Source organism: Aegilops tauschii, chromosome 3 (assembly GCF_002575655.3).
Source record: "Aegilops tauschii subsp. strangulata cultivar AL8/78 chromosome 3, Aet v6.0, whole genome shotgun sequence".
NCBI classification, from domain to species: domain Eukaryota; kingdom Viridiplantae; phylum Streptophyta; class Magnoliopsida; order Poales; family Poaceae; genus Aegilops; species Aegilops tauschii.
In genome coordinates, this window is record NC_053037.3 from 609,751,036 (window position 1) to 609,763,216 (window position 12,181).

A 12,181-nucleotide genomic window follows, 5' to 3' on the forward strand; every position below is an offset into this window, starting at 1 on the left:
GCAGTGGGTAAGAGCCGTCTCCGAGGACGACCGCGTGAACGTTGCACCTTCTCACCTTCCCCGGCGGAGAGGATCCGGCTGGATCTATGACCAGCGGTTAGCAGAGAGAGAGAGAGAGAGGGGCCACCGCTGTCGTGTTTAGATCTAGAGAGGACGAGATAGTGTGAAGAGAGCAACACTAGCAAGCAAGCGCGGAGGCTCCTGCCTATATAGTGGAGTACTACTAGTTTTCTTTTGTCTACCGGAGCCGGCTTGACCTTGTCAATGATTGTCTTCATGCATGTGCCCTGAAGGCGCAGTTGTCCTCATTTTGATCTGAAGCACCGGATTATAACATATAACACGAAAAAATGCCACATGACAAGAAACCATAACCTCACTGCCCAAAGGAGACAACATGAATCCCGATGGACAAACTAGATGAGGATCAAAGCTCAAATTAAAGAGAAACTCATAGAAAAGGGGTCCATCGATAGATGCCCTAATTAACATAGCCGGCTTGACATAGATGGCAGCCGAGTAGTCTTCGTGCATGTAGCCCCCATGACTAGCGCCTTGGAGGAACTCAGTTGTCGTTGTGTAACCCTCGCAGCAATCCGAAGCACATGACACCTAATTTTGCGAGATGACAAGAAACCTTTTTTTAGTTTTCTCACCAGAACTACAACCCTGTACAACACAACCTGCACGATATGTAGATGATAGCCAATCCAGGCGTGTCTGCTAGAGTCTGGTCACATGCATGGACGAACTGATCTTCCGTGTCATGCTGGGATCGTCCAGGCACCAACGTCTGTACAACACTTCTCTAGTACTATCGCTCGTCTCTCTCTTCTATTAACTCACCCGACTTGTGGGGCCGGGAAGTGTGCCTATGGTCGGTTCTCAATTGTGGTCCCACATGTGTGTGCAAACGCAATATGACGCGCGTTCCATTCGGAGAGCGGGGTGCCAGACCGACCGACCGTCTGTGGTGCGACGCGAACGCGACGGGTGTGTTGTATATTGTACTCCGTAAATGTGTACCGCCGTTTTCTTAAGGCTTTGCTCCATGGCGCAATCCATGGATACAAAATTAGTATATTGTACTATTTAAAAGTTGAGGGCGGGGCTTTTCCGCGTGGTAGGCGGGGCAGTTCCGCCTAGTCAGTTCGACAGAGACGCGAGAAGATGAGGGAGTAGGCTGCTGCAAACATAGGGCTGTGTGATTTAACAGCGAGTTACTGCTGGACAGGTGGGGCCCGGTGATTTGACTTGCCATTATCATTTTAACTGCAGCGCTATGACCGGCGTGAGTCCCCCGATTCCTGACCACCTCCATACAGGTGCCTCTCCCGATGCTCCACCATGTAGAGGCTGGCTCTTGCTTGAGAGCCCACTCCTCCACTTTTTCCTTGCCTCTTTACCCCACATATGCAAAAATGCCATGTAAAGCGGGCTTATAGCCCACTATTGTACTTGATCCTACAGGTGCTAAGCCTGCCACATAGGCATAAAGTCTGATGTGGAAAGTTAATTAAGAAGAGAGAGACTAGTTTGGTGACCCCAGGAAGAAACGGTGCTAAGCGTGTGTACCTAGATGAAGCAAACTTAGCAACAAAAAACTAAGCACCTATGCATTGGGGACTTGAGTTGCTAAGCCATTTAATACCCATAGCACCTCATCTAAGCACCATTTCATTGGAAGAGGTCACTCCTTGGCAAATGCAATAAATACTATGAAGAAAGAGATAGAGAGAACTAAACAAAAAATACTCTTATAGCCAACCTTATAGCTAACCTTGTTGTAGTATGAGTGACTAAATGATGACTATGTATGACATGCCAACATCAGATAGCCTAACACACCGTGTTAAATCTCCAAGGGCGCGGCCGCGCGAGCGAGGCGACGGTCGTGGTAGGTGCGACCATGATACGGGCTGCTGGCAGCCCTTGGATCTGGGATCGAATGGCCGCATGCTAAGTTGCTGAAAGTTTGCAGAATAACCCTCCAGGATAGGATATTCACCCATAGGTCTAGAATCACGCCATGCAACCGTCCGATCTCAAATCCAAGGGCTCTCGGAAGCTTCGTATCACCTGTAATTTTCCCGACACTTGACATGACATCGAAATCCATTTAATTGGGCGTCGAGTAGACATGACATCTAATTGGGCCCCCATAGTACTGTGCATGAATCCATTTATCCACCAGGCAAGCCACTACCCTGCCGTTCGCACGCCCCCCCCCCCACTTGGCACTTTTACAACCGATAAACCGCTCCTAGTCATCCCGTCCTTTCACATTACGGCAGTTCCACTAATCCTAACCCTCCTCCCAAATCCATGGCGTCCCAAATCTTCATGGTCGGCGGTGAGTACAAGGTTAGAACCATCACCGGCGATGAGTTCGACGTCATCTACACCCGTTCTTCCGCGACGGTGAAAGAATGCCATGATCGCTTCAGACGCATGTTCGAAAACTCAAATGATGAGTGGGTCGTTGGGCTAGATGTTGAGTACACCACAGTCCTAGGAAAAGAGAAGAATCTAAAGGAGGAAGAGAGGAAGAGGCCCGCCGTGATCCAGGTTTGCGTGCATGACTTATTCTTGGTCTACCACATATGCCATGCCGACTTTGAGTGCGAGGAATCTAAGAAGTTCCTCAAGGGCGTCCGAGTCAAATTCGTTACTCTAGACTTTACGAATGACATAAGAGTCCTGGAACGGATAGGCCTTGTTGTAGGCAAACCCTTCAACCTCCAGAATAATGGGCTGGTGTCCTCCCGTGATAAGCCTTCAATGCTGACCCTGGCAGGAGCCATGGTTCATCCTTCGTACGGTAAACTGAAGAAACCTCCGCCCACGTTTCATCGTGCATGGCAGTGGAATGTACTAGATATAGACCACATCCATTATGCTGCAATAGATGGCTGCCTTTGTTTCAATATCTAGAAGGGTTAGACGAAGAGCAAGAGCCAAGTGTGCGGTTCAAGCAAAGAAGTATCGGCCAAGAGGAAGAGGGGCAAGGACGAAGTCAAGGACGTGGACGAGGACTCCGAGTAAGGTGGCAGTGTCATTGCTCATGGTGGTTCTAATGCAGTGTCTACTGGATTAGTTGCTTAGTTTAATTTCTGGTGTGCTTAGTTTTATTTGAGGGGTGTGTTGTGCTGAGCCCCTAGCAGAACTATGTTATGTTTCTTCTTGTTACTTTAACTCCTCAGTACGTACATACTAGTATTTCTTACAGTTCATCTTTTAGTTGCTATAGTACTAGGACTACCACTCGTTTATTCACATTATATACGTACAATATATATGGCCAAGATCATATAGCCAGCAGTTTAGTTGTCAAAGAATTTCACGGGCCTTAGTTTTGTCAAAGAATTTCAGGGTGCTTAGTTTTATTTGAGGGGTGTGTTGTGCTTGGCACCATTATTGTGACTCAAATCTCTTTTGCCATGTTATAATGACAAAAATACCGATGGACCAACATGCCAGCTCACCCTCTATCTCACAACAGTAAAATAAAGTGTGGGGCCTACTTGATCCCAACAGCGTTCTTATTTTCCTGTAAAATTGTTCGCTTGGTTACTCCTGACAAGCGGGTCCACACTTATCATTGTGAGAATGGGCTTATTTTTGTCATGTAACATGGTCAACGGTTTTGACATGAAAATCACAATGTCTAATGGCATTTTTGGGCAAACACCTAACTTAACAATGGCCTTTTTGAGATATCTAATTGCATTTTTGAGCAGGCATCTCATGGATCGATGGCATTTTTTAGTAGTTGTAACTTCTAATGGCAAAACTAAGGCCCTGTTTGGTTCATAAGTCCTAGGACTTTTTCTAGTCCCAACTAAAAAGTCCCTCCCTGTTTGTTTCCAGGGACTAAAAAGTCCCTAGTCCCTCCCTAGAGGTTATTATATGACATCTAAAAGACCATGTTACCCCTAGTATACAAAAAAATAACAACCAAACAACACCATGGGGTGGTGGGGCAATGGGTGCATGGACGGGCATTGTTGGACAAGTCCCAAAAAGTCCCAAAAAAGACTCTCCTTGAGAGTCTTCTTCATTTAGTCCCAAAAAGCAACTTTTAGTTCCTAGTAGTCCCTCCTGTTTGGTTAAAAAGTCTCTAAGAGGGACTTTTTCTAGTCGCTACACCAAAAAGTCTCTGGAAACAAACACCCCCTAAGTACTGATACACAAACTAGTGGCATAAATAATAAGAACCCAAGAATTAAATAGGTATGCTAATTTCTTTAATAGAATTTAGCAACCCATTTAAGCACGTACTAGCTTTTTTAATAGTACTATATGCATAATTTGGCGACGAGCGCTCTCTATGTGTACCACCTTTTTTCTTTAATTTCATCTTGTTAGTTTTGCTCCATGGCGCAATCCATCGATCCTACTACTATACAAAAGTATACATTTGTTAAAAGGCTAGGGTGGGGCGGTCTAGCTAGGTCGGTTTCAAGAGAGGCGAGGGCCTTTGTGATTTGACGGCTCATTACTGCTGGAAGGCGGGGCCTTGTGATTTGACTGCTCGTATAAATGTGCCAACGACCTGAGGAGGAGCAAAGAACCGTGCGGTATAGTCGAGTTTTCCACTGGAGTACGACGGAGGAGCACGAAACACGGCAGCCCAGTGCCATATCCTCTACTCTCTACTCTTATTATTTATTACTAGCAAGTGGCATTGTTCTATTGGCGATAAACAATGATCTAATTTGCTAGTCATCTCATTTTTAGCATTGTTCTATTCATGCCTCGCAGAGAAGGTGACACGTGCGGAGAAACACCCAAAGCAAAAGAAGAAACACAGGAGCAAAACAAGAAGGAAGATTATCACCCCAAAAAAGAAGGAAGACGCGCTGCTCTCACTACATGAAGGGTTGCTAGCCGCGGAGTCGTAACTGCTTCTTCTTCGCCTCCACGACCTCCATCTCCTTGCGCGTCTCCTCTGCCATCTTCTTCATTGTGTCCATGAGGCGGGATTTCTCGACGCGAGCCTTCATCATCTGTTCCACGGCCGCATTACGTACCTTGACAGCAGCCGGGTGCTCGATGCAGAGCTTCGCCAACTCCTCCTTCTGTTCCATGACGAGGGCCTACAGCATCTTCATCGAGGAACTACTATTCTCATGCAGCTTCCTCCAGCCGGCGTTCTCCTCCTTTAGCAGGTCGAGCTCGTGACAGAGCCTCGCCTTGTCCTCCTGAAGTTGCAGGATTTTGCCGGTCGCCTTCTTCTGCAAGGAAATGCTCTTCTTCAGCAGCATCACCAAGCCGGCGGTCAACTCCCCCTGCTCATTGAGCTCAGCAGGCATGTCGTTGAGGCTCTCCTCCAGCAGCTCCACCAAGCCGTGGATGAACTCCTTCTACTTATTGAGGTGCTTATTGAGCTGATTGGGCATGCCGTCGAGGGATAACGACTCCAGCGCCGCCAACTCGGCATGTTAACCTCCGCAGCTAGCGCGCTCCTGGGAGCCATCGCCTGCCCATGAGAGATCTTTCGAGGTCTCTGTGTGGCGGCGAGCCCTCTTTTTTTTCCACAGCCTTGGTTGCCACTCCCTTGTTATGAGTAGTTCCCGACCTAGAGCTCTGCACAACGGCCATGGCAAGGATGGACGAAGAAGGAGGACTTATGAGGAGGAAGGTAGAGTAATTTTCGGTTAGGTGGTTCCCCTTTTTATAACTTTAAGTACTAGCACTAGTACTAAAACCTGCATAGTGGGAACACGTTCAGGTTTGGTACGTACTGATAGGTGTGAGCAGGCTTGCACTTGATTGTAGCACTAGTACTTTGGAATGTGATGGGAACAAGGTAAAGATTAATTGATGGTTTTGGTTTCGAGGTCCGAAACGGCTCCAGATGAGTTTAGTGGAACATAAATTTCAAGTACTCCCGATGAGTTTAGTAGAACATAAATTGTTTAACACAAAAAATATATCATTAAAAAATAGAATATTTGAAGTTTGTAATGATATATTTTTCGTAATGTATGCCTCTTATTAAGTTTGTCAAATTAATGACCTAGGTACACGTGCAAGACTTGTAAACTGAGATAGAGGGAGTACTACACTGCTCAAATGCGGTCGCACAAGTCAGTGATGTAACTGGTCGTACATGTTAGACCAAGCCGATGCGTGTCCCTTCGGTGAGACGCGGGCCTGACCGACCTCTGTTTGTGCGACCGACTGTAAAGTACTTACGCGATGGAGACTTCTGGTTGTGGCTTCGGTTGATTGTCACGACCAAGAATTCTAAAACTAGTGATAAATCAATTACCATCTTTTTCCAAACGAAGAAGTATATTTTACAGGAAAACAATACATATAGATGGAGTGATTTTCAAGGTTACAAACCCACATAGCGTTGCAAGTTCACTGCAGCAGCAACCGACTAGGTCACTGCATCGCTTGCGGGGAAGGAGGGCAGCTCACCTCGCCTACGATGCATGCCCAGCAGAGCCGCCGCAACTGGTCTGGGGATTTGGCTTCTCCTACCACTCATTTGAACAGTTGCACCGGCTGCTCATGCCATTGCGCAGGCATGCGCGTTCTTTCCTCCGGAGTCGACTCCGTGAATATGATCTCTGCCATTAGCCCTAACTCGAAATCAACGTGACGCTGCCAGATGCTGACATCCCTCAGCATCTCTCCCCTGAGATCGACTTGCGCCTCCGCCTTGTGCTACGCCAGGCCCAGCTCCTTGGAACTTTTCTCCAATCGATGCGACGCTTCCTCGATCCGTTTTCCCTTGCTGCCCACCACCTGAAACGTAGCCCTGGCATGTCCTCCGGCGCCACCGATCTGTGATTCCAGAGCAATGGATCCCCTCTAAAACACATGTGGGTTTCGCTCAAAGGCAGCAGTGCTGCGGGCCGCAGCGAGAGGGCAGCCCGCGGGATCCTGGGATCTAAGGGATTATCCATGGTGGGATCCTCCATGGCGGGTTCCAGTGGGCGAGGCGGTGAGGCGAGCCTAGGCGCTGGGAGAGCCCTACGAGGCTAAGATAAAGATAGTACTACTCTACTCCGTCCATATTTAAATACAAAGGCCACCAATAGTAGCCCTGGCAAAAATTGATCATGCTGCCTACGTCCTCCTAGTTTATTGGCCCCGTCTTTTGTGCCACTTTTTATGACATACATAAATATTATGGTACTTACAAATATGGTCAAAAATTGCCACAAAACACGAAGGAGACCAATGGAAGTACTGGCACCCCATGATTTAACTACTCGCATGCGCGCAGTGGAGTAGTAATGTCTTTCTTCCGCCCTCACGTCCACTCAATTTGCATGCGCTGTATTAATTGACCATCAATGAAATGAAGGACTTTACACGCGTCAAATTATCACATGGGGTGGATCTTCGTACAAAAATGCATCGCCCCGAGTACTCGCGTGTGCGTGCGTGGAAATGAGTGCGTGCGTGTCATGCGTGCACATCTTCGCTTCATGCATGTACCGCCAGTGTGGCTCAGAGAGGTCGAGTACATTCTTCTGGAAGCAGCAACACGTCACTGTGATCAATCCACACAAGGAGGTCGCAACAACGCCTCCACATGTGCCACGTAGCTTCATGAACTGTAAGAGAGACACTGTGTAGCGTGCATTGGAATTCTAATTTACGTGTTTGCACATACTCGAAGTACTAGTAAGGTACACATGCATTGCACGCATCAGTTTGGCAACAAAATTATGAATAAATACCACACAATAGCATGTAAGCTCTGAGTCATATATGCCTGATGTAGACCTTCGTTTAATTCTTATAGTTCATCTCATTCAAAATAAATTTGTTTTTATAAAAAATCTAGGGCCTCTTTGATTGGTAGGATTTCCAAAACGCGGGAATAGGAAAAACATGGGATTAGAGTGGAATGTCGTCTTGAATCCTACAGGATTGTACGAGTGTTTAATTGTGCATAGAACAAACGCAGGATTATTTCAAAGTGGTTTGAGTGGATGGGATGTTTCCTATGAAATCTAGTGCAAATGAATCCTATGGAAAAATTTCTATGGTTTACAATCCTACGAATCAAACAACCAAGATAGGAAACATTCCTAAGGATTAGAATCCTCCAAAATTCCTTTGAGAATCCTTTGAATCAAAGAAGCCCTTAATCTATTTTATGATTCATGGAATTGTGCATTGTAAAGCATAAAGAAAAAACAAATAATGGCAATTCAACTAGAAAAAAGTTTGGGCAGTTATGATACGGAAGATTCTAGAACAAAGGAGAAGCACTTGTGTTTTGAGGTTTGTGCATTATGCTTAAGTTCGACCATGGAGTCTGCTATAGATTGTACATGTGGAAAAATCCAGTGGGGGGCTAGAAGATTGTGCGAGGGGCCAAGTGGAGGGAGACTATGAAGGAGTGCACAAGTGCGAGATCGATATTTGAAGAGAGGGGGCGAGAACGTGCACTGTTGCGCGCAGTGGCGGAGCCATGAAAAATAAATGAGCTAGGGGGCCAAGCATTGCTAATCCTTTACGAGGAGGGCCAATTCATCAACTTAAACCATTTTACCAGTAATTGTCTGATGATCACATTCATATTAGCCTCGATATATAGTGATGTTAGGGGGGGGCAGGGCCCTTGCTGCCCCCTGTCTTTGCCACTGTGCGCACGTCTGAGAGATGAAGCGGAGGCATGGATGATGAGAGGGGGATGTTGGATATATAATTAATGTGGGTGTATTAGCTATGTAATCCTATATAGAGAGGTATAGATTGATCGATGTGGACATGGGAAAGAGGGTGAGACCTCACTAGATATATAGATTGATCGGTTTGTGTGGAAAACTGTGAAAGACCTAGCTATATATACACACACATAGAGGAACATCGATCGTTGCGCATGCACGTGAGAGATAACGAATGCCCGATATGATGGGGAGGGGGAGGTGTGTGTGTGTGTGCATGCATATGAGACCGACATGAAGAAAAAGATTGTATGTGTGCGATGGATAATGCCGACTGGTACTGTGTGTGCATGCATGCACGAGAGAAAGTTAATGGTACAATTATAAAGAGAAGATGACTGTGTGGGTGTAAAAGACTAGGTGACGTCATAATCAATGTAAATTAGAATTCAAATATTTGAATAAGAGATCATGATGTTTGAAATCCATGCATGCATGAATATAACTGATATATGCGTGGTGTGGGTTGGAAACGAGCATGTTGTACTGTATACACATTGAACAAGGTCAGACTGATTTGTATTTGTGATATCGATGGCAGACATTGTTTGGCCACATTGCATCCGTGCATGGACACACTATTCTAAGTGGATATGATGGGTGGCTTTTGCATCACATATCTATATCTATACCCCTATATATATATATATTATATTTCAGTAGACGGCAAAGAAGAGGCGGACGGCAAATAAGCTAATTCCAGTAGTGTGTGTATATATATATATATATATATATATATATATATATATATATATATATATATATATATATATATATATATATAATATTTTACTAGTCGTCAACCCGTGCACCTGCACGGGCTAGCAATTGAAAGACCACAAAATTGTATGCCATGTCTATGAAAATGTGATAATTCGTCTTCTGAAATGTCAGTGCCACAAATTTTTATTGGTCCATGGAAAGATAATAAAGAATCATATGCATTCACAAAATTGTTTCCTTGTGATCCATTCTTGTGGAAACCGTTTTATTTGATAGATCCCTCACGTTGATTTAAATATTGTTATCCCACTAACTGAATATATTCTCACTACTATGTATAGTGCTATATTTCTCCTTTTTCTAGTGTATTTATTTTGTCTTTTTAATGGACATGTATAGATGCATGCATACTTAAAGTTGTTTCAGTCATATCTATCTTTGACATAGATAAGTTTAAGCCAAGTGATCCTTATCTAAAAATGTGGCTAAAGCTAACAAAAGCCGAGAAATAATTATCGAGAAACAACAAAATATAGATTATAAGCTAGATGCAAATGTATGGACATTGAAGTGTAGAAAATCACAACTGCATGTGGAATAAATCAAATACATACCTCACAGTTCGTCCTTTTTATTAAATTGAATATATGTAATTTATTTTACTTCTAGCATTATATCTACTAGTCAATCAACCCGTGCACCGCACGGGCTAGTAGTTTTAATAAATAAAAATATTTTTTGAATAACATTACACCTTTATGACAGTCATTCAAAGCATAAAACAATTTTTTGTATTTTTAGGTACCATTTAGTAATGGAAAGTTCTATGTTCCTTTGGTTCACCACAACTTGTATGACATCCCTGATGGTCTCATATATACAACTATTATTATTTACTGATGCTACAAATTTTCCACCATTTTAAATCATGGAAATGCAAACATAAAGAAACCCACATACTATTTCGCACTTTAGATCAATTCCATAATAAATGAATGATAACGTTAGAGGATCATAATTCGTCATCCTTAAATAATGTTCAAATAATTTGTAATCTGATATTAGAAGGGGGGTATGAACCAAGATAATCAAATGCAGAAATTATATCATGTATAAACTGTACACACGTTGGTATGAAATTATGGATTATAAATATTATATCTAGATTTTTATCAATTACATTGGCAGTGTACTTGCAGCAGTAAGTATTAACGTGATGGACAATATTTGTTTCAATCTATGTCAGTAAAAAAACTAAGTGATTATAATGGACAAATGGATTTTTTTTTCAATTATCATGATGGAAGTGATTTAATGCCATGCAACTATAATAATGAGGTCTTTAGCAGTCATAAACAAAACAACATGCTGTTATTGATTGTTTATATAATGCCTTTTGCATTGAATTGTGGGAACAGTAGTATTGTACCAAGACCATGGTATCTATGAGAATACCTCATTTCATGAAAAACGTATCATGGACTCATTGTGCAGTAAATTTACCATTTAATATGAGAAGTTGGTACACACGTGAATGATGGGTAAGCATACGCTTTCCTATACATCATGCATCCAGGAACGGAATCAAACAGAAACTTGAAGCATACTATTGGAAGATGCCATGGACCTGATTTCAAGAAAAAGAAAAGGCTGGCATGGTGCAGCCATTCCCGCTTCTTGAACATACAATGTCTCACTTGTCTACCACCGTTGGCTGCTGGTTCTGTTTCTTCCTAATGCGCCTACATGATCATCATGTAGAGAGCATGCTTCTTCTAGTGCCCAGTCCGTGTCGCACGACTGTAAAAGCGCATAGAGAAAGAAAATAAGAATATTTAAGAACAAATAAGTACATTGTAAGACCATACCTATATATAACGGTATATCGTTCGGTCGTACTGAAAAGATTTAATGTTAAGAAAGTGTATGTATGAAGCTCCCGTAAGCCATGACGTTTGTCTTTGAAACTCCACTCTCGATCATATATCCAAAATAAATTAGCTAAAAATATAACATGCAACTAATCTTTTTTGGGAGTGATACCTGACTGAAATTTAATTATTAGTATATTCTTTTCGTCTGTTATGGTCACCAAACAACATGTTTCTATAGACATCTAAACATTTGTGTTAGAAAATATTATAGTAAAATAAAATCTGGTTGGTAACTTTCTGAAAGGTGATTTCCTCAGATCTGATAAAACATGTCGGAAAATATATTTTAGATTAAAAAAACTTTTGACGTTTTCAGAATCTTTTGGTTTAAGCCTTCACACATATCCTAAGCTCGATTGCATAGACAAAAGGATTTAAATGCAAGAAGGCCTTGGTGGTTTGTAGAAAAACAAAAAACAGAGGGGAGCACAATGTGAGCCAACCCAAAAGAATCATAAAGTGTAAACCCATGCATCCTTTGTAAGGATAAAAATCTCTTCACATTTATACAAACCACTTTATCTGGCTGTATAATGGAAAATTAATTGTAGCCCATTACGTAGGGGCAAGCTTGGAATGGATGATGGATCGTTATGTGATATGTACGGCAAGGATTTAAAAGACATGTACTATCTAAAAAATTTCCTATGGCTTTTCAACAATGAAAGCCTGAGAAAAGCTAACACCTCTTTGACATTGAAGAGAAACTACAGAAAAACTGATGGTAGCATATATCATAGGACAACGAAACAGATCAGATTTAACAGAAAGAAGAAGAGGTGCATATGTTTTAGCTTACTGCGATACGTGAGACTAATAAAC